At 34.5% G+C, this 25,223-nt stretch overlaps 1 pseudogene; it reads right to left on the bottom strand.

Annotated features, from left to right (window-relative positions):
* Positions 1–12,625: 12,625 nt before the first annotated feature.
* Positions 12,626–15,067, bottom strand: LOC135149449 (probable alpha,alpha-trehalose-phosphate synthase [UDP-forming] 10; annotated as a pseudogene).
* Between the last annotated feature and the right edge of the window lie 10,156 nt (positions 15,068–25,223).

The raw sequence follows: 25,223 nt of genomic DNA on the forward strand, positions 1-25,223 counted from the left end.
ATAGACCATATATGGTGTAGTGTAAAAACTAGATCTCGTCGTAGGTTTTGGAGTGTGGTAAGTGAAAGACACATCAAAAAAATTTCTAGAAGTTTACAAGTAAGCCACATTAGCCATGGTTTTTGTGTGCAAGACGCGGGAGGAAATCATAATAACACAAGGCCAACAAGTTCCTACAATAATTTCCATATAAATGAGTGCTTGTTAGAAGGAGACTTATTGGTAGCATTTATAAAAGGTTCTAATTGTCAAGATCTTGAAAGCTTTGTTGGGATTAATCTGAAGTACGTGGTATTCTTTTCTAATCATTTTATCAGGATAGTATATTTTTTTTTTTGAAAGGTAAGGAAATTCATTGATAAAATAGAATTACATCAGAGTAGATCATATCTAAATATGGATACGCAGAGGATATTCCAACAAAAGATGTTTCAGCACATAACCCAACCAAAATAACTACTATCCCAAAGATACTTTTCTCCTTAACTTGCCTAGATACCATAAAATATTTCTTGAACGTACTAAAACAAACCTACCATCTCATAACTTATCTAGAACCCTAGAACCAGAGCAGAGAAACCCAAAAGACACAGCTCAGTCCATAATCTCTACCACCTCCACCTCTTCACTTGCAACATCTACCTGAATTCCAGCCTCCTCCTAAGCATGCACCTCAACATCTTCAACAACAGCTTGATCCTGCTCACCCATTTGGTTTGTACAACTAAGCATGGTTAACTCATAACCCAATGTGAGACTGAGACATTGGTATCTGCACCTTTCTTGACTAGATAATCTGCCTCATAATTTAAATCTCTCAAAATATATTTAACCATAATATTATTGTGACTCCCTGTAGAAATTAATAGTTCGTCTTGCACTCTCCCAATATTTGATGCCAAATCCAAATATTTGCAAATTAGCTTTTTACAGTCCGAATATATAACTAAATTCCGCTTATTCCATACTGAAGATGCAAAAGATTTTACCATGAAGTCCAGAGCTGAAGATGCAAAAGATTTTACCATGAAGTCCAGAGCTGACCATTCTGCATCGAAAGAGTTGCTAACTTTTGATGGGCCTGAAAAGTAAAAAATGCAATCTCCATTTTTCCTGTATATAACACCTCCAATGCCTGACTTTACAAGGCCATTTTTAGATTTAAATGATCCGTCCACAAAACCAACTAAGTCTGCTGCCTTGCTCATGAGTTCTTTGAATTGCATTTTCTCAGAATTGGTCAAAACCCCCATTGGATTACCATTCCACCATATTACAGAACTCTCGTGTATGAGATTAAAAGCCAGACACCATTCTTTCGCTTGCTGTTTAATCATAGCTACCAAGGACTGCACATCTGTTTTAACCTGATTAAAATTTTCTTTGTTTCGAGCCAACCAAAGAATCCACAATGATGCACTGACAACTATTTTCCAAACCTGCCTTGCCTTCTTAGTTGAAAATTTCTTGGACTGATCCCACAATCTCTTAAGAGAAAATTCCTTAGGCAACAGAGAATTTAGAAACCACCATGCTGAAATATTATTCCATACTTGCCTGGACAGCTCACATTCCAAAAGCAAATGAACATCTGTTTCCCTCTCCATTCTGCACAATGAACATGCTACATTGTCGCTAGAGATGACTCCTCTGGAAGCCAATAATGATTTGGTTGGAAGAATACCAAGATGAACCTTCCACAAAAACAACTTGATTTTCTGAAGGACTTTCAATTTCCAGACAAACTTCCAATCAATTCGTGGACTGCTATGCCAAAGTAACTCTGTTGCAAGCTTTGTTGAATAAATACTCTTGTTGTTTGCCCACTTAAGAACATCCTTGTCAGATCCTAAAGAAATTTTCTTTACAATTGACTCTAGTTTGATGACTTCCTCCACTTCCCAGCTCCTAAGTGGCCTCGTCCAGAACATATGATCCTCCAGCGGAATGCCTTGTGACCATTGTTCTAGTACACTGGCGATAGACATACTTTTGAATATAGACAATGAATAAAGTCTTCTAAAACAGTCCTTCAAAGGCTTATTTCCTTCCCAGCTGTCCTCCCAAAATAATGCGGACTGACCATTACTCACACTCCACTGAAAATTATTATGAGCTATAGCTTCCCTGAATTCTGGAATGTTTGCCACTCTGATTATTGCTCTGAGACTATCAGAAGGTGATTTAAAGTTGCTCTCCTCCTGCAACCTGCTAGTAACATCACACATATACTTGCTCCTTAACCACTTATTCCAGCTTCTATTTCTCTCCTTAATCCACCTAAAATGCCACTTTCCTAGCAATGCTAGGTTCTTCACTTTTATTGGAACTATGCCTAACCCTCCTTGACTCTTTGATCTACAAACCTTCTCCCAAGCTATAAGGTGTAATTTCCTGTTTTTATGAGATAATGGATCCATGTGTCCCCACAAAAAATTCCTTCTAACACACTCTAGCTTCTTGACAACTGCTGCTGGTATTTGATGTAAATTCATCCAGTACAAAGGGAGACTATCCAACACTGATTTCACTAAGGTCAACCTTCCTGCCTGATTCAGAGAATCAGCTTTCCACTTAGCAAGCTTCAACTTAACTTTCTTGATCAGAGGCTCCCAGAATGCTTCTCTTTTTGCAGAACATCCAATTGGCAAACCTAGATATTTTAATGGTCACACCCCAATTTTACAACCTATAGCTGCTGCTGTCTCGCTGAGCTCATTGTTAACCGAGCTGGAAGCGAATATTTCACTCTTCTCATAATTAATTTTTAAGCCTGATAGCAACTGAAAACACTGATTTAACACCTTTAGCAGATGATAATGTGCCATCCAAAAAGATGACTGTATCATCTGCAAATTGTAGATGTGTGATTTGCTCTGAAGTTGATGTAAAAGATATACCTCTAAAGATACCTTTGGACGCTGCCTCTTTAAGCATAATGCTAAGCACTTCCCCCACTATTAAAGATACAATCCTACAATAATAACAATATCATCATTAACAATAAGTAAGTAAAGGTAATTATATTCACAAGCATAACATACACACATAAATAAAATAAAATAAACTTATAGATTACCTTCATTCTCGAGCACACATAATTTTCTATCTTCAGCGTTAAATCAAATTGGAATGATTTGAGAAACATGAATTATGAATTGAGTTATGTGAGGGGTCATGATAATTTTGTACATATAAAAACTATAGCGGCATGAAACTTTATATCCATGTTAATAATAAATGTTGCACATGGTGGTGAAGTTCAAATTTAAATTATTTGTTATCTAGATATCTTTTGTAGAATGATAAAAATATATGAATTTATATGAATAATTTAGATGATACTTTAGAAAAATTATTATGAACAAGGATATTGAGATTTAGATGATATATCTTAGGTCTATGAGTAGCTTGATAATTCTAATTGATGATTGTTTTTATACAAGAATTATCAAAACTAGTCATAGACATAAGATAACATCAAAATATTAATATCTTTTTTCATAATAATTTTGTAAAAATATCATCTAAATTCTTCAGATAAATATATACATTTTATTATTTCATTGAAGATATTAAAATAACAGATAATTTAAATTTTGAATTGCATGACCTTTTGCAAAACTTAAACTAACATGGGCATGAAGTATCACTAGACTACAAGATCTATATTTTTATGTGTATATAATTACCATGACCCCACGCATAAGCCAATTCATAATTCATCTTTCTCAAATTATCCAAGATAGATTATTGTTTGTGCTCGGGAATGAAAGTAATCTAAAAATTTATTTTATTTTGTTTACGTGTATGTGTGTATGTGTTTTTCATTCTTATGAATACTTTCTTTCCTTACTTATTGTTAGTGATGATATTATTATTTTTGCAGGATTGTCTAGAAATTATTCTTTATGTTCAAGGATTTGAATCTTTAATGTATATTATCCCAATAAAATGATTAGAATAGATAACGTTATACTTGACTAATGGAGTCCCATGATGATTTTTTCAAGATCTCTAACAATTAAAACCTTTTATGAATGCTACCAAGAATTCTTCTTCTAACAATGTGCTCATTTTATGGTAACTATGATAGGAACTTCCTGGCATCTTTCACTTAACCATACTACCAATACCTGCGCCAAGCATGTAGGAGGGTTGGTGCCTTGTACTTACAACCAAAATTGAAATGAGAGAAATTTATAACAATTTATTGTATATTATTGCTTGATTCACACAATGACTCTACAATTGGAGACCTAATAGAACCAAAATGACTCGATGGGGATTCTGGAGAAACTTGTGCTAACATCTGTTCCGTTGATTCCTACTACTGTTGGTGATGAACACGACAATTATGTGAAGTTTCAAATGATTAGTAATAATTATGGTGCTGGGAATGGCCTGGCTACAACATCACCTGTGCAACAGGTTCGACACATTGAAACACACTCATAGTGTTATGGCACATAGTATAGGTTGTTGATGAAGCACCACCCTAGAAAATTATTATTGAACAACTAGAGCCAAGATGTACAAGATGAGGCTCGGGAAGGCGGCATAAGAAGCCTTTGGAGCAGGTGGGTGGAAGTTATATACCTTCACACTTTGACTGTCTACCATGACTGGGATGTTAATGGCACTTAAAAGTGTAAAACAAGTAAGGGGACGACCATGAAAGAATCCGGGCATGAATTTCTCCACTCCCTAAGGAATGAGGTTTTGCTCTATAAGTGGCATTTAATTAGAGTGCAAAACCATGCAGGGAAGGCCACAGAAGAATCTTGACACGGATGTGCTACACCATAGGGAATAATTGAAACTCCATAAATGATACTCGGCAAAAGAAGCAGAAAAATGTCATAGAAGAAGGTGTAAATAACATAGGTAGGATTATTTTATCTATCTTGTGATGTATATCATCTTATTATTAAGCATTTTATGGATTTGACTTGGTATTACTTTTCTATAAATATGGTTATTGTTTCATATTAGAGGGTGAAATTCTCCCAAAGATGGTTGTTATATAAGTCTTTTATTGATGTTTTTTCATTAACTCTTCTTTTTTAACTAGTTGATTTGTTTTTATACATGATTTTAGTGAGTTGGAATTATACTAATTATGAGAGAAAATGATAGGGTTCATGATTATATGATATTACATTATGTAATATTTTTAATGAATAGATATGTTCTTCTCCTTCCAACCCACTTAACACATACTCCCTCCTTCTCATTTTAATAGTCCAATTTACACAACTCACACATATTAAGAAATATTAAATGTGACATGTTTTTATCATTGTCATGCATTGGTTATACAACAATACTAGTACGTTTTCATTTAAAGTCAACATAATTTGCATGGTAAATGATGAAAATTGTGTGGGCTAATAAATATTAACACTGAAACTTGTATAATATTTGTATTGGACAAAGAAGATGGACAAATAATATTAGATATTTTTTTAGCAAATAATATGTCTAATTGATTGTTATACTTATATAGAGGATTTTCACGAGGACTTGTTTGTGAAATTAAACTTTCGAGCGTGAATAATGTGGCTAACCACATGGTATATACACTTACTATGTCTATTCTAATATTTACTTGATTTTTGATGTACTATGTTATTGGAATTGTGTTAGCATGTATCATATATATATCAGTGATTATTTTTAGTTTATTTGTTTTATCTATTATCTTATTCTCGACATTTTTTTAGTTCCTTGTCAAATTTCAATTATAGTGAGGTTCATGCATTGTAATCATGTTTCCAACTTAAGTCTTATTTAAATCTTGAATTTATATTTTGCTATAGTCTCATTCATGTAGTTGCTATAAAACATCCTTTATTCATGTATGTTAACGCCCATATTTATTATTAATTTATGTCAATTATATAAAGAAATTTCTAATAAATCATTGTAACCTCAAGCCTCCTATCATATTCCATCTACTACTATTCTAAAACTATAAATGCAGGAAAGTAATGAAGAAATTGCTCTAAGAAGGATGTGGATCACCCTTTACCCAGCCCCAAACAAATATAGAATAATGTCTTTATTGAATTTATTGTTGGCTTACAAAATGTTAAGAGGTTCATGGAAGAATTAGGGAGTTAGAATAGAAAAAGAATTGAATCCAAATATCAATGTTTGAATGTGATATTCTTATACGAAAAAAGTACATTACTGTATCACATCAAGCAAAAACATACTGATCATATTAATTAACACAAATATGTTGTTTTCTCATTTTATTTTTTATTTTGCATGAGAATTATCTTGATAGCTCATTCACAATTGCTTCCACCTTTGCCATAAAAAGTAGCTTTATCTTTTTACAGAAATCCCTCAAGAGAAGAACTTTTGTCAAGGAATAGTGTTTTGTATTTCAAATCAATAATCACATCCTTATTTTTTCTAGTGCATGCATCATTTACTTTCTTCAATGTCTAAACATCACAACATGAGTTAACACTTACTTAACTCATTATATCATATAATTCAATTAATTAAATGTTTAGATTTTAAGCATGTCCCAAACCTTAATGAAGTTCCCACTTTTAAATTAATAGAATCTTAAAATATAATATGAACAATCCGAGGTTATTTTTCAAAGAACATATTAATTATTTAAAAGGTTAAAATATACTCAATTCAAACCCTTACTTGAACAAGGAATGACTAAACCATACTAATAGAATAAAATGAAATGAGACTAAACACCTAAGAATATATATTAGATTCGAACCACTAAAACTTAACAATTATTGCATCAATGAAGTACACCATACTATACATTTCTTTAAATAAATAAGTAATGTCTTGTTCCTTGTTTCTTTCCACAATCTATGTTATTACCGCTTCTTCTATGACATTTTATTGCCTTATTTTTGTCCTTAATTCCCAGTAACATTTGTGGAGTTTCAGTTAATCCTTGGGGAGTAGCAATATCCGTGCCTAGATTCTTTGGTGGCCTTCCCGTTTTGCACTCTTTAGTGCCACTTGTAGAGAAACTGCCTATCCTTGAGGAGTGGAAATATTCGTGCCCTCATTCTTTCAAGTATTCCCGTGAGTTGTTTTACACTTTTAAAGGCTTTTTGTGGTGCATCAATTGATCTATAGGCAACAACAACATCGTGATCATGGGAGATAAACAAGGTGTGCACATAACCTCTTCCCACCAGCTTTAAGGGCATCTTTTGTGGCCTTCCTTTGCTTCATTTTCTATCTCTTGTGCCACTTGTTCAATAATAGTTTCCTAGGATGGTGCTTCCTCAACAACCTGCTCTATGCCATGAGAGACATTGAGACACACTGAGAGTGTTATGGCACATAGTGGGTTGTTGATGAAGCACCACCCCAGGAAACTATTATTGAACAACTAGCGCCAAAAGGTACAAAATGGTATATGGGAAGGCCACACAAGAAGCCCTTGGAATAGGTGGGAAGAAGTCATGTACGTGAATACCTTCTCTATCTCCTATGATCATGATGTTGTTGCTACCTAATAATTAATTGATTCACCAAAAATGGCACTTAAAAGTGTAAAATAAGTTAGGGTAAGAGCAAGAAAGAATTGGGGCACGAATGTTTCTACTCTCCAAAGATGAGGTTTTTCTCTACAAGTGGCACGTAATTAGAGTGCAAAATAAGGTAGGGGATGGCCGCCAAAGAATATGGGCACGAATATGCTACTCGTATGGATTAATTGAAGCTCCATAACTGGTACTGGGAAGGGAAAAAAGAGGTAGAAAAATGTTATAAAAGAAGCTGTAACTAACGTAGGTAGTGTAAGTAAACAAGGAGAAAGTTTTAGCTTATTTTTTAATGAACTTATAGTATGGTGTACGAGGATGGAGTAATTGCTTAAATTTGGTAGTCACTTTAAATCTAATTTAATAGGGTCTTAGGTATTTAGTCATATTGCATTTGATGCTAGTCTGGTGCGGTTACTCCTTGTTCTAATAAAGGTTTAAATTGAGTTTGCTTTATCCTTTTTCTAATTAGATAAATATTTGCTTTTGAAAAAATAACATGGTGTTATACCCTAATATTTTTAAGTTTGTATAATTTTAAAAGTTTGAGCTTCTCTAAGGTTTAGAACATGTTTGCTTCAAAATCTATGTTATTACGATTTCTTCTATGGCATTTCCCCCTCCTTTTGCCCTCCTAAGTACGTTTTTTGGAGTTTCAATTAATCCATGCAGAGTAGCGAACATTTGAGCCGAGATTCTTTAGTGGCCTTCCCATGCCTAATTTTGCACTCTTAAGTGCCACTTGTAGAGCAACAACTGATCCTTGGGGAGTGGAAAGATACGTGTCCAGTTTCTTTCACCGTATTTCCTTAACTTGTTTTACACTTTTAGAGGCTTTTTGTGGTGCATTAATTGATCCTTATGCAACAACATCCCGATCACGGGAGATAAACAAGGTGTGCACATAACTTCTTCCCACCCGCTTCAAGGGCTTCTTTCCAAGTCTTCCCCTACTTCATTTTGTACCTCGATCTTAATGCCAGTTGTTCAATATTAGTTTCCTAGGGTGGTACTTCATCAACAACCCGCTTTATGCCATGACACTCTGAGTGCATCTTAATAGGTCAAAATTGTTGCGCATGTGATGTGGTAGCCAAGCCATTCCTATCACCATTATTGTTACTAACGTTTGAAACAAAAGATCTTGCATATGATCATAATGACCAACACCAACAGTTGTATGAATCAACGGAATAGATTTTATTGCAAGCTTTGATGAGTCCTGAGTGACTTGTGTTCTTTTAGATCGCCTATTTGTGGAGTCACCCTATGAATAAGAGAAATAATATAAAATAAATTTTTATAAATTTCTCTCATTTTGATTCTGGTTGTACGTACCAAAAACTAGATCTGGTCGTAGGTTTGAGAGTATGGCAAGTGAAAGACACATCAAAAAAATTTCTATAAGTTTATAAGTAAGCCACATTAACCATGGTTTTTGTGTTTTTGTGTGCAAGACGCTGGAGAAATTCATAATAACACAACCCCAACAAGTTCCCACAATAATTTCCGTATAAAAATGAGGGCCGGTTAGAAGGAGACTGTCAGAGATCTTGAAATAATCTATGTTGGGATTAATCTGAAGTACATGGCTTTCTTTTCTAATCATTTTATCAGGATAGTATATTAAAGATACAATCCTACAATAATAACAATATCATCATTAACAATAAGTAAGGAAAGTTAATTATATTCACAAGCATAACATACACACACATACACTCATAGTGTTATGGCACATAGTAGGTTGTTGATGAAGCACCACCATAGAAAATAATTATTGAACAACTAGAGCCAAAGATGTACAAGATGAGGCTGGGGAAGGCGGCATAAGAAGCCTTGGAGCAGGTGGGTGGAAGTTATATACCTTCACACTTTGACTGTCTACCATGACTGGGATGTTGTTGCCCAATGTTTAATATGATGCACCACAGATGGCAGTTAAAAGTATAAAACAAGTATCGGAACGACCATGAAAGCATCAGGGCATAAATTTTTCCACTTCCTAAGGAATGAGGTTTTGCTCTATAAGTGGTATTTAATTAGAGTGCAAAATGATGCAGGAGAAGGCCACCATAGGGATTAATTGAAACTCCATAAATGATACTCCAGAGTGCAAACAAGGAGAAAGTTTTAGCTTATTTTTCAAGTAAACTTATTGTTTGATGTACTGGTTGGATGTAGTAATTGCTAGATTTTAGTAGTTGCCTTAAATCTAATTTATTGCGGTCTTAGGTGTTTAGTCTCATTACATTTTATGTTAGTCTGGTTTGATTAATCTTTGTTCTAGTAAGGGTTTGAATTGAGTTTGTTTTATCCTTTATTCAATTAATTAAATATTTTTCTTTTAAAAAAGTAACAAGTGGTCATCCCTATTATTTATTAAAATTGTATTTGTTTGAACTTCTTTAAGGTTAAGTAAATGTTAGGTCATGTTGTGAGGTTAGGACATTGAAGATTGTAACTTTTATGATGAATGCACTAGAATATGACGATGTGATTTATCCTTTTAAATACAAAAGGTTATCCCTTGAAAAAAGTTTCTTTTCTTCATGATTCCTTGAAAAGAATATGAAACTACTTTTCACCATAAACCGGAAGCAATTGTGAATAAGTTGTCAAGAAAATTCTCGAGGAATGGAAAAAGAAAAATTAAAATGTGAATATAAGAATATTATATTAGCGTTAATAAATATGGTCAATATGTTTTTGGGTGTTGTGAATACATCAATTAATGTATTTTTTGTTATAAGAATAATGCATATACTAAGAGTAATGTTACCCCCCAAATTTTGTCCCAATTCTTTGGCAAAGGATATAGACAAATAAATGACTAATTATTATTAATATGAGTGGAACAAAAATGTCTGGAGCTAAACTATGATATCCCCCTAACATTCTCACAACTCCTGACAGAAGGATATTTTTTTTAATAATCGATATTTTTTTAATAATAAAATTTTTAAGACTCCAAAAGATCCAAACAGCTGCATACATGGACAAACCTACCTTAATAACTGGTTTTTAATAATAACCCTGGACATATATGGAACTAATCAACTTGCAACAAAACAAGAAAAAAACTTAGAAAATTCTTTTACCGCCAATGTAAATTGATGGAGTATATATATGAGAGACAACTTGAAAATTCCTTTACAATGAACGTAAGTTCATGGAGTACGTATATGAGAGAGTAATGAAGTAGAATTTATAAAACTGATGATAAATAGAATATGTTTAAAATAGAAATAAAGAAATAAAATAAACATGTATATCTTAAAAAGAAAAATACACCCAAGGATTCTTTTATAAGATAATATTTTTGAACTTCTTGATATTATATATTAAAATTCGCATCCCCTGTACATAATAAATTATGCACAATAGGCTTGGTAGGAAACAAAACAATTGTCTATATAGTGGTCTGGATGAAAAGATCCATGGCCATACAAACCCAACAATTAAGGATCCACTATCCATCATTTAGTAATAATTGTGGTGCTGGGAATGGCACAACACTCAGAGTGTTATGGCACACACCGGGTTGTTGATGAAGCACCACCGTAGAAAATTATTAAACAATTAAAGCCGTAATTAACGTAGATTGTGTAAGCAAAGAAGGAGAAATTCTTTAGCTTTTTTTATAAATAAAATTATTGTATGATGTACGGGTTGGATGCAGTAATTGCTATGTTTTAGTAGTTGCTTTAAATCTACTTTTTTACCGTCTTAGGTGTTTAGTCTCGTTGTATTTTATGTTAGATGGTTCGGTTACTCCTTGTTCTAGTAAGGGTTCGAATTAGCAAGTGCTTAAATCTGTCCTAAACATAATATAATCGATTTAGAGGATAGCATTAAGCAGATTAGGCACACTATGAAAATCAATTCAAATCGCGTAAGCGTATCTATACAGAACTGATCCGCAAGTAAAACAAGGAGACAATAAAAACATGAATAATGAAAGAGATAAGACACGAAAATCAGAGAGAGGGAGGATGGGAGGGAGTACGTGATAAGAGAGAGAAGACGTTTCTCGGCGGTGATGATATGGTCGGTGGAGGCAGGGATCCAGCAGAGAAGTAGGAGAGATCGAATTTAATTGTACGAGTGTAGTGGTAAGCAATGAATTGAATTATACGGGGTATGAAAGTGTTTTTTTTTAAATATGGTTATCATATATTGGGTCCACATTTTGGATAAAAAAACATGATTTCAAAACCAACCATATCCAAATAAAATGTGTGATTTTTTTGTTGGACCAAATTTTAATAAATGGTTTGGTTTGGACTGGATATATGGTTTTGGGCCTATATTGCCCGGTTTAACTATGTTGTTAGATTAGACTTATAGGACTGAACAACTAGGTGATAGTTCATATAACAATATTGGCCAGGTCGAAAAAAAAAGATACAATGTTGACAGAATCAGTGACGCTGCCTCACTAGTCAGGAACAGTTCCAGTAGTGTCATGAGCATTGAGAGTAAAGGCGACAAGCTTCTCTAATGCAGTATACCATATTATATTGTCAGTCTTACTTCGAATATCTGATCTCTGAAGTATTGTTTGTATTTAGAGACCTTTGTCCAGCATTTGTAAACCTGAATAAGATTTGCGTGTACGACATTGCTCAAGGTTCTAATGTTGGCATTAGAAATCCAAACTTTTTTACTTCCTGAACAAGCATTTCTTATGCAGTCCCATTCTTAAATGGGAAAAAGATATATAACATCCTCAATTCGTATAGTAAATATAACATGAAACTTGTGTAAGTTTACCTATACAATATAGTAAATTATCTGAGAGTTAATAGTCTCAAAAATGATAAATTTTATTAATTTAACAAGATTATTGATTCAATGAGGTTTAATATAAAATATCTTTATTATGCTGGGACTGTTTTTTTAAAATATCCATTTAAAGTGGGCTATACATTTACATGTTCTGCTTTTGGCCAAATACAAATTTACAAGCATTAATACATAGTAGTAGATCTGATGCTGACTTTACAAAAAAGAACTTGCTATATTACATTTATATATGCTCCTATACCAATGTTCACGAACACTATGCTTGTCAGTTGTCAAGGAATACTTGGCGGATTTTCAGCGGAGCTTGGCTGCGTACTCGAAACATTAGCAAGCCACTGGAGTAGCTTCTGAACTTCAAAAGTATCGTCAACAAAGTACTTGGCCTTGCTAGGCTTTTGCTCCACAGTGCAGAAAAAGATTTCCGGAACAGCAGGGACCACCACAGATGAAACAATTTTCAAAGTACGGTCGTACATGTCTTCATCTAACCTGTCATCTCCAATGCAGAGGATGAAATCAGGGATCTCGCCATTGCCAACCATTGTCGCGATTACCTTTTCTGTGACCAAGCCTTTGCTTGCATCCTAAATATATTAGGTTGCTAGTTAAGTAAATTACTGTACAATGCACAGGGAAGACCGAAAGAGGGAGACGAGAGATATATACCTGTGGTTTAACCTCAACAATATTTTTTCCTTTTGCAACTACTGCAGGTTCATTAGCAATGACGTGTTTCAAATGATCCGGTAAATCCTTTGCCAACAAGGATCCAAAATCATGATCTGCATCTTGATGGTGCCAAACCAAAACACTTTCTTTGACTTCGATGGTTGAACCATCCGTGGCTTCTGCATACAGATTCATTATACGCTCCACTGCCACCTTCCACTCGAGATCCACAACCAAACTGGATTGCCATTCAGAAGTTTTCTTCCACCTGCAAACCAAAGGCAATTTAATTAGAAGTGCCACTAGAAAAGGTCTCTAAGAAGTTTTTGAAGAAAAATACCTTATGAAGTACCCGTGTTCAGTAGCTAGTCCTAGACCTTCACATGGAGCCAGCCACTCGGTTAAGGAACTTATACCTATTCCACTAACGATAAACACAGTGTTCTTTGGATCATCACACATAGTGTTAATTAAGAGCAGTGACAAGTTCACTACTGAGATTTTTCTTGGTCTAGGAATGAGGAACAAGGGCGCCATCAAAGTCTAGAAATATTGCCCTTCTATTTGTCCTGTTATATGCAGGAACTATGCTTTTAGAAAATAATTTTTGAAAACCTAGGGAGAGGGGAGCAACTTTGAATGTGAAACTGAAGCCCAAACCCCAGCATTGATAATTATAGTGATCAAGACATGCTCTCGTGATGCTATGCAGGAAACTGCGAGCACAATATGCCACATCATGAGACTGAACGTAACTATAGTTCTGCTCATGTCTTAATTGCCTTAAAGAATCATCCATGGAGACCGCAGAACGCATAGCCTCAGCTAAAGAACTAATATCCCATGAATTTATTTTGATTCCTCCACTCGGAGATGGGGAACATCCAACATATTCATAAATAATTAGCACACTTGTTAATCTGATTAATCCAGTTAGCAGTTCCATACGTCTCCCTTCTCACTTCCTCGATGTCTTCTCCTGAGCTTCTTTCAGGATTGATAATTTGAACAAGAACCACAATATCCCGCAAGTTTTCATACTTCCTCAATAGTTGTTCAAATGCTAATAACTTCAGACTAATTGCCTTGAATAAGTTCATGTAGTCTACGCCAACAATTACATGCTTCCCCTTGAACTTCCCTTCAATTTCCTTGACTTTCATTGATGTAGAAGGAATATTCAGAACATTTTCAACTTTTCCCAAATGAATTCCTAAAGGCAGAATCTTGATATACACCGTGCGACCACTATAATCCAGCCCAATTTGTCCTCGTTTGGACTCATAGTCCAGTCCCAGCATTCTACTACAACATGAGAGGAGGTGGCGAGCAAAATCGAAAGTATGAAACCCGATGAGATCGCAGTTCAACAAAATCCTCAGAATGTCTGCACTTACATGAAGTGTTCGATAGATCTCTGCAGATGCAAGGAATGGACTTTGGAGAAAGAATCCGAGTTTGGCCCTGTAGCGCTTATTTCTCAAGAACACAAGGACCGCCATGAGGTGATAGTCATGAATCAAAATATAATTAATCTCGGGATTTGCCACTTCTAATATTTTATTTGCAGAGATATAAGCCTGCCACAGTCCCTGATCAAATTGGTCACCATGCTTTCCGCACATTGGGAGCATGTAATGGAATATAGGCCATAGATGGTGCTTGCAGAAATCATGATAGAATTCAGAGAAGAGTTCATTCGCAAAAAAAGTGTGAACGCAATTGAAATCATCCATCAGTCTCTCAACAACCTCCTCCTGTACATTAACATCTATATCGGCATTTAGTGAACCAACATAAAAAACCATTGTATCAGGTGAAAATCCATCTTTTAGTTGCCATAGAGGTGATTCATCGTATATAAAGCTAAAGCCCTCTGTTTTCCCATACTTCTGTGCATGAAGGGGCAACATGTTTGACAAGATGATAATTCTGACAGTTGTAGATGAGGTACCATCTGAATCCACATATTTGATACAAGGATTAGTCCTGTTCAGGTCCCCGAAAGCCAAGTTTGAAAAATTCATACATGAACTTGTATCCATGTTCAATTTATTTTCAAACAAAAATATAATCTGATCTGATTATATTCTGTAAAAAGAAAACACAAGAGCTCCCCAAAGTTAGACAAGTAAATCTAATGTCTTGAAGAGAAATTACTCCACAAATAATTGAAAACAGACAAGATTATTATACTATAGGCCATGATAATTGATGATGATATGCTCTATACTTATAATCACAACTTCTTGCAGATACAATTGATATATATATATATATATATATATATATATACTTACTTATAAGGAAACATGATCAATCATGTAAACATAATCAATAGTTATGAATTCAATAATCGAATCATAAAAATTTGTAATAATATGATCATGATCACTAAATCTCAGCCGCTTAAACAAGCTAGAAAACCACTAGTTTAATATTGTACACCGGTATTTAAATAGCTGAACTAGCTCGAGGTATATCAAATATCTTAAAGTATAAAATGTTTTTCGTTGGTTAGAACTTGAGGGGGTGGGGGTCCTTTTGTACACTTTCTGAGCTGCTTGCTTAGTCTAGTTGCCCTTAGTTTTCGAGTTTATTACGATTCTGCTAAAGTGATGTGAGTTTGAAAATACTATAGATTGTGATGAAAAGCCGAGAGCATTAAAAACCAAGGTAGATTTCAGTTGTAGAGAGAATTAAAAGCCAATGTAGATTTCAGTTGTAGAGAGAATTAAAAGCCAATGTAGATTTCAGTTGTAGAAAGAATTAAAAGCCAAGGTAGATTTCAGCTGTAGAGATAATTAGGATTTCAGCTGTAGAGAGAATTAAAAGTCAATGTAGATTTGAGCTGTAAGACTCTCGACTAAATAGTGACGCATGTAACAGATAGAATGGGAAGAAATTTCTCATTTATTGTGTATACTTTGCACTTGAAACAAACTATTTTAATCCTCTTAAATCTAATCCATATCTATTATATACATGAGATTTTTTTCCCGTGAAAATCAAATATATAAATAATTAAATGTGTATATTTATTTGAATCTGAACATTTTAAAAAGTACATTTGAAAATAAGGTTTAATTTCAACAAATTCACAAACATAATGGTTATAAAAAGTCAATTTTGTGACATATTGTTATTGTTTTCGATTATGTATCCCGTCTCGAGTGACATGATACAAATGTGAACAAAATTTAAATGTCCTTGCCAACTAAAAAGTAATCGATTGATACACACAGATATCATATATTAATTTAATGTACACGTAAAGTAAATGTGTGTGGATATGTGTGTGTGTATATATGGATTGCATTCCACAAAGAATACTTTAAAAATAACAATATAAAACACTATCATAACACTTTATCTTTCATAAAAAAATGATTTGTTAAGATTATAATACTATAGTTAAACGCCAATTAAACTTAATATAGTAAATCTAACATCCAAACTCATCCAAATTATTAATAAGAAATATTATAAATTCAGAATAGAATGCAGAACAGAATCTAGAATAATGTTATTTTTAAGGTCTTTCTAGTGTGTGATCATGTGCACATACTAACAACTATTTTTAACTAGTCGGGAGATATGATTAGTGTAAATTTTTATGCATGGTCATCATTATTAATAAGATTAGAATCCATAGACACATAACTAAAAAGTGATTGTTAGACAAAGGGAATCAAACCTCTTTGCTCTTTTAGTTATATTTAATGTTTAACGTCATAATCTTTATACTATAGAGACTTTTGAGTTTACTTAAAAAATCTTATTAGATAACTTACATCTTGTCCTCTTATCTTATGTTTTCTGTTTTAGTTTGAGTGAACTAAACTATTGTATTGTATTATTTACGAGTCTTTTTATTTTAATTTTCATAATTATATATGTAAACAAATTATATTCAATCATCTTTAAATATTATTAAACTAATTTATTTATTATAGGGTTAAATATTAAAGCGGTCACTCAAGTGGAGGTCATATATCACTTGGCTCACTTATCCCAACAGAATATCATTTCAATCATTAAAGTCATGATAAATATCAATCAAGTACTTCAAAATTTTAGTTCAAGAAGTAAAAATATTATTTATAGAGTTACACATTGTTCTTGAATGTTACCATAATCAAAGTAAAAGGTTATGATTTCTAGTAATTATAACAATATATTTAGATTTTATCAATTTTGTTTACTATTTATTTATAATTAAAAGAAAAAATAAATATATACTAAAAATAAATAGTAAAGAAACTATATAAAATCTAAATATATTATTATAAATACTAGAAGTTATAACCTTGTACTTGGTTCTGTTAGTATTCAAAAATAAAGTGTTAAACTTTATAAATAATATTTTTACTCCTTGAACTATAATTTGGAGGTACTTGATTGATATTTATTGTGACTTTAATGATTGAAATGATATGTCGTTAAGATCAGTGAGCAAAATGATATATGACCTCCACTTCAGTGAACACTTTGATATTTAACCCATTTATTATGTAGATTAAGATATTTGAATAATTTTAATGGCACTATTGTCCTTTCAAATTTTTGCATTGATACTATTTTTCAATACATTGTCTTATTTGATTTCTGCAACTAAGAATATCAAAGATTGTTGATTTGCATTACTGTGAGTATTGGAAATTTTTTGTCTTCACAAGAGCAATAATATTGAATATATTTATATTGAGATTAACTGTTAGGGTCCTGAAACGATTGTAGAAGGGGGGTTGAATACAATCGTCACTAAAATCGCGGCGGAATAATCTGATTTGAATTAAACTTGTTAATCAGATTTTAATTAATTAATATAACAATGTTTTAAGTCGTTATATAATTAATAAGGTTCGTTTTAATGTCCACTAAAGTTCGTAGAATAAATTCGACAGGATGTATTCTAGTTTAGTGATTAAAACAACCGAGTGATCAAAGCACAGAAAACTGTGAATCTAACAATTGCAAGTTACAAACAACTTGAAAGCTTTTACAATGCTTGAACACCTACAAATGAAGAAGTGAAGCCATATTTATAGGCAAATCACTTGGATCTAGGTATGACAAAGAAAGGAATGACTTTCTAGCTTAGGAATGACATTACAATGGAAGATATGACATTATTACACAAAGCCATGCCATAAAACAAAGAAGGAATGACATTTAAATGGAATGTCATACTGCCAGGGGCGGTATGACTTAATTTCTTGGTCACTACTCTTCATTTGGCATGACATAACCAAAGAAAGTCATTCGGTTGAGCTTTGTATGACTTTTTAAGTCATTTATAAGCAAGTCATACACACAATCAGAGAATGCCTGAATCAGAGACACGGTATGACATTATTATGTCATACCAGTGTAAGTCTGATGAATGCAAGCGGTATGACTTTTAATCAGAAAGTCATACCGAATGAAATATACACTGAAATGTCATCAGAATGACTTTTTCAAGTCATTTCAAGGAATGTCGCATACAAGGGCACGGTATGACATTATCTGATAATGTCATACCGAGTCTTTTAATGCAAAAATCGTTTAACACAATTATATAAATATTAGATAATTGCTCACTTAATTATATTAATTATATAAATTCATAAATTAAATTAATTCGAAGGTGAATCAATTTAATAAATAAATTATACAACTAATTTAATTATTTTGATTAGTGAGATAATTAAATAAATACTTATAAAATTGTATTTCTTCATCAGCAGAGACTTCAGGCTTGATTAACTTTGTAGATATTTGTCTTGATCGAACGGCCACTTGTAGTTGATGCAGAACACTTAATCTGAGTAGCTGACACACAAATATACTGTCTGGTTCATCTGTATCTAGCTGAATTAAATATTCTTTATCAAATAAACATTTGAAACGAGGCTTGTTCGTCGAGTCTATGTCTTCGTAGTTCTTCTTCATAAGTAACAATAGTATGGAATCTTCTGAATAAATAAAGTATTAAAACTTTATACCTTCTGGACTTCTGGACGTGCTACAAAAGATTATTTGTACACTGAGGCTTGAACATATTAATGAACTTCTTCCAGTGGTGTGCAGCAGCATCCTAAAATTCTCCAGACATATAATTTCAATAAATCACTTGACGTTCTTCGCACGGATTCCTTCATCAGTACTTGCTATTTACCTTGCTTTCTTATCAAAGTTGAGTTTGTACCTCTTTAATTACAAACAGGCTAAACATATGCCTTTCAATCTCCCCCTATTTGTTTGTTAACATAACATGCAAACTATCGAGAGGATAACTCAACTAACTGATAAGACAAAGGATTATACATGAATTGTAAATAGCAAAAAGTTTCTGGTATTTCATTAAACATTCACCAGAATTCAAAACATTACATTAGATTACAAAAGGATGTTCTTATTGAACATATATTACAAATCCCTAATGAATCTAAAGATCAACTTCTCCTTCTTCGATATCAGAAGTGTGAAGGATAGGAGTTGACGGTTCTTCCCTGGTTGGCACTTCAGATGTAGTGGATTCACCATGCTTCTTTCGTTCCCTTGCCAGAGCCAGTTGGTGTAGTACTTCTAATTCCACAGGGTCTTCGCGGAAGTCTGATGGCTGAGATTTTGTAACATTTTTCATCCTTCGAAAGTACTGAGCAACATTCTTTCGAGTGCAGTAAGCAAGAATCACATCATCAGCATCAGACTTAGCTTTAGAAGCGAAGCCCTTGGTTCTTAAAAGAGTGGAGGCAAGAGCAAGTTGCTTAGCGGGATACTTTGGCAAGGCTTCTTCGTTGAGATAGACAGTGCTGAAGATCTCCTTGTGAACGAACTTAACACAGTACGGATTCCTGACAACCTGAGGACTGTTGAATACAGCACATTCCAGCAGTTTGTCACGAAGGAGTTCGTTCAGGTTGGAGCTGCGCTTTACCTTGTTCCGAAGCACCCAGAGCTCAGATACAGACAATTAGCTCCCATTCTTCTAACAGATTGTTGACTCCCACAGTCAAATAATTCAATTCCAAAGCAAAGGCATGCATAAAAACATCCTCGTCAGGGTTTACCTCTCGAAGATCATAGATCAGAAATAAGAACTTCTTGTCGTTGAAAGGTTCCCTTTGAGGTCCATTGAATATCCTCTTTGCAATGTCCCAGCTTTTTCCGACTTTCCTTTTAATATCACGATTCTTCTGCTTGCACGCAACATCATAGATTTTCTGTTTCTCGATCTTGATTTGCTCTTCTGTGATCAACTTGTCCTCTAGAAGTTTTTGGAAATCTCGAAGCTTACGCTTCCGAGCTTCATTTTCAGCTTTAAACTTCCGGACATTCTCCTCATGGTCTAGGTCAACAGGTTCTTCATCCTGAAACAAATAACTCTCATCAAATTTACCTTCTTCTTCTGCCTGACGATAGGTAGCATCGAAGATGTCATCATCATCCATATCATTTGGATAGTCATCATAACTATCAGAGTTGAAGACATTGTCGGACTGATGTAACGATTCTTTGCCTTTAAATTTATCAGATTCTTTGTCAGGGGCAGATCCAGAAGTGGTATTTCCCTTGTTGCTTTGATTTGAGCTATTGCCTCTATCATCCCTGTCACCTTTGTCTTCTCTATTCTCCCCCTTAGTTGAGGGATCCTCTCTGGAGGGTTGATCATCAGGCTTGTTGGAGTTTCTGAGGAGTTGATCTAATTTGCTGTCGATGGTCTCAAATTTAGACATGTAAAGCTCATGATTGGATCTCATCTCAACAGCTAACTCATGGATTTCCTCTTTAAGCTCATCCCTGTAAGAGCTGGATGGCCTCTCCTCAGCTTTTTCTGCTAGGGTCACCAACTGTGCACCCTTCAACTTTTCATTCTCAACTATCATTCTGGCAAGCTCAGCTCTTAGCTTTGCCATTTGTTCCTCAAACAGAGCAGGGTCAGTGTGTGCACTCACCTCACGTACACTCAAAGCTGTTTCACTAGCCTCACGTGCATGCGTATCGCTCGGTGTTTGCCTTACATCACTCTGTTCATTCACTCTTCCTGTTGTACCTATATATACTACCAATGTCCCCTGAGATGGGTTCAAAGGTAGTGGAGGAACAAATTGTCCTCCGGAAGCCTGTGAGGGCAGATTAACTTGCACGCTGCCAAGTTCCGCCTGATCAGAAAAGAATGTGTGATCAGCAAAGTTTTCATATATAATACATTGATTTGAAAATCTGTGCACTCAGTAAACATAGTAACCTGTGTATCTGTCTGGGCTTGCACTAGCGTGAGTGCTAGCGCAGTGCTTGACTCTGTACAAGTTACCGCGGCCGGACGGTCAATTTCAATGGCCTCATTTTGTAGAGAGAATAGGTCTAGAGACTGTTTATCTGCCATTTCAAAATCTGAGCCTTGTTGGGAAGGCAAAGATGAGGCTACAGGTGTCTCCAAGGCTTCCACCCTTTGCTTCTTGGAGGGAGACAGAGCTGTGGGTTGACTCAGTAAACTACTCGTACTCCGTTTCCCTGCAACTTTACGAACAGGTTGCATTGTAGTGTTGGTTGATGTGTTTGGAGAAACGAGAGTTTGTTGAAGTGAATCATCAGCTAGGTTATGAACCTGTGTGTTGTCAGGTTCATTGCTGGTAGGCTGGAAAACAAAATCAAGGTCACAAACAAGATCACAACCATAATCTGACGTATCAACATTAAAATTAGATGATAAGTTAGAAAGTACCTGAGCTACCTGTAGGTCCTGACGGAAGGACTGCAGCTCCTGGTTGACAGGAGAGTCAGAGTGAAGGGGTTGTGAGGTAGATTTTGTTTGTGGTATGATTTGGGATTGTGTTTGGTATGTGAGAGGTTCAGATGAAGATGGTTGATTCTCGAAGAGATCATAGTCCAAAGTTTGATCTTCAAATGAATGGATAGGTTGTTGTTGTTGATGAGTGGGGGAGTGATATGATGATTGGTGGATGAATGGTGTGAAGACTGTGCTTCTTGAGATTGTTGAGTTGAATGTTGTTGTTGTTGTTGTTGTAGAAGTTGTTGTTGATGTTGTTGTGCAGGTTGTTGAATTTGCAGGGGTGAGGTTCTTGTGGTTGCTGTTGCTGTTGCTGTTGTTGCTGAGGTTGAGGTGGAGGAGCCACAGGAAGTTGATAGGGCTGCAGTAGAGTGTTGAACATCTGTAGCATGTGAGGAGTGGTGATTAGTGGAACAGCTGCAAATTTGTTCTTATTGTCCAACTGAGTCATCAACTTGGAACAGGCACGAGGAACTGGTGCCACAGGAGAGTTGGAGTAATGTTCCTTCTCAGCGTCAGTCAACTTATCATTCAGAAACAGCATGATAAATCGAGGATAAAAGCAAGAGACTTTGGCATTCTGCTCAACAGATCTGTTCCTTAGTGGTCCCAACTTGGTAAGAATGGATTGAAGTATGAGCTTACCAAAGTTGATCGGACGATTTAAAGCAATGCAGAATCCAATCTTCTGAAGCAAGGAAGTTATAACATTGAAGTTTTTACGAGTGGTAGGAGCAAACACTCTAGCCAAAGTGTCGAAGAAAAGGTCCCACTCGGGCTTCAGATTGCTTTTCAACATCCTAGGCAAGTTTATTTCACCCTGATATAATATCGTCTAAAAGAATTGGGTGATCTCATCTTCAGTAGGGAGTTGAGCAAAATTCTCCCTCGGGAATCCCAGTATCCTATTCACATCGTCAGAGTTGATATGAATGGTACGTCCTCCATGTATATCTCCAGAAACTCGATAATTATCCAATAAAGTAGTGTTCAGGGCCGTCGAGTAGAAGTCCTGAATTGGCTGTATCTGGAGTTCTACATGAGCTGTAATAGCAGTGTTGACGAGCGACTGGCTATTTAGAAAACGGACCCATGGTCTAAAACGAGCCAGACTTGCTTCCGGGTCGAAGAATCCTTTTAAATTAGTCTCCTCGATAACAAAGCGACCGGCCATTTTTTAAAATTAAAAATTGAATTAAGTGAGAATTTTTCAAATAAAATATTAATTTTCAAATTTCTCACAAATTTCAATTAATAATTAAATATCAAATAATTAATTAATTAATAATTCGAATTAATTTTGTAAATTCGAATTAAAACTTAATTAATCTTAAAATGGCTTAGTTAAACTCTAAACAAGGCCTTAATCTCCAAATTGTCCAAAAATCCCCAATTATGCTCCAAAAACCCTAAAATTCGAAATCCAAGAACAAGGGTTTGAAATCAATAAATCAATCCACCACAAACTGATTAGAACCAACGATTTAGAGTCACAGGAGCACAAAACGATCACAAACTCGGTCAGAATCGTCCAGAATCGGTGAAAAATCGTGCAACTCGTTTGACTCAGTCCAACTCGCGAACAGGGTTTGAAACTTAGTGAAAATCCGACAGCAATTCGACTTAATTTGGGATAAAATTAAGTAACCAGCAAGTGTTTAGACTTGATTGAGAGTAACCAGCAAGTTTTTGATCCAAAAACTTGAAAAAACGAAGCTACAGCAATGGAGGTCGAGTGTGTGTATTGTGTATATGCGGAGAAGATGATAAGAATGAGGTATGACTTTGATATGATAAGTCATATTAGTTTAGAAGTCGGTATGACTTTATTAGGGAAAGTCATACCGAGCACTTGAGAAAGTCATTCTCGTGCTCTCGGTATGGCTTTCTAAATAATGTCATACCGGTGTGTAAACGGGGGGAAGGTGAAAGAAACGATATGACTTTCTTAAGGAAAGTCATACTGAGTTCACGAGCGTGCCAGGGAAGCCAGATGCGGTATGACTTTAACTGAAAAAGTCATACCGAGCTCTTAAAGCAGAATTATACTAAAATAAAATAGAATATTAGGATTTTTGATTATTAAAAACAATTAAAACCTTTTGCACATATAATCAAAAATCTAAAACACATAATATATAATATATTACACATATGTTTTGTAAATTTCAACTTTAATTAAATATAAATACTTATGAATTTAACTTTAATTCATTAAAATGAATTAACTTAAAATCAAATATTTATGCTTAATTAATTTTGAAAATACAAAATAATACATATAATTATCTAAATGCATAGAGAATATTACAGGGGAGTATGCAGCACTTAGAAAATTATAGAGACACATATGAACATGCATAATTACACAGAAAATTATCAGATAATTACAAACAATTATATAAAATCTAATAAAATAGATATAATTACACAGAAAATTCACAAAACTATATAATAATATATAAAATACATATAAAATATATACAAAGAGAATCATGGCATATTTAACATCCCTAGTTCACAAACCAACTTAGAGAAAGTAGATTCATCAAGTGGTTTCGTGAAGATGTCTGCAATCTGATCAGCCATGGGTACAAAATGTAACACCACAGTACCATTCATGACATGTTCTCGAATGAAATGATACCTGATATCTATGTGCTTGGTCCTGGAGTGTTGCACTGGATTGTTTGAAATGGCTATGGCACTGGTGTTGTCACAAAATATTGGAATTTTGTCGACAGAAATACCATAATCATTTAATTGATTCCTGATCAAGAGAATCTGAGCACAGCAACTTACAGCAGCTATGTACTCAGCTTCAGCAGTAGAAGTGGACACTGAGTGTTGCTTCTTGCTGTACCAGGAAACCAACCGACGTCCTAGAAATTGACAACTTCCAGACGTACTCTTTCTATCAATCCTGCAACTAGCATAATCAGAATCTGTATAGCCGGTTAAGTCAAAACCAGTATTCTTAGGGTACCAAATACCTAAACCAGGTGTACCCTTAAGATATCTAAAGATTCTTTTGACGGCTATAAGATGTGATTCTTTAGGATCAGCCTGAAACCTAGCACACAAACGTGTTGCAAACATAATATCTGGTCTACTAGCAGTGAGATAGAGTAATGCGACAATCATACCTCGATAGCTTGAGATATCAACTTTCTTACCAAATTTATCCTGGTCAAGCTTAGTGGCAGTGGCCATGGGTGTCTTTGCCGGTGAACAGTCTTATAGATTGTACTTTCTTAGAAGATCTCTGACATACTTAGACTGGCAAATAAAGATCCCATCTTCCTTTTGGCTTACTTTAAGACCAAGAAAGTAGGATAGCTCACCCATCATACTCATTTCATAATTACACTGCATTAACTTAGCAAATCTCTTGCACAAGTTATCGTTAGTAGAACCAAATA

The sequence above is a fragment of the Daucus carota genome, chromosome 9, assembly GCF_001625215.2.
Source record: "Daucus carota subsp. sativus chromosome 9, DH1 v3.0, whole genome shotgun sequence".
Classification (NCBI taxonomy): Eukaryota; Viridiplantae; Streptophyta; class Magnoliopsida; order Apiales; family Apiaceae; genus Daucus; species Daucus carota.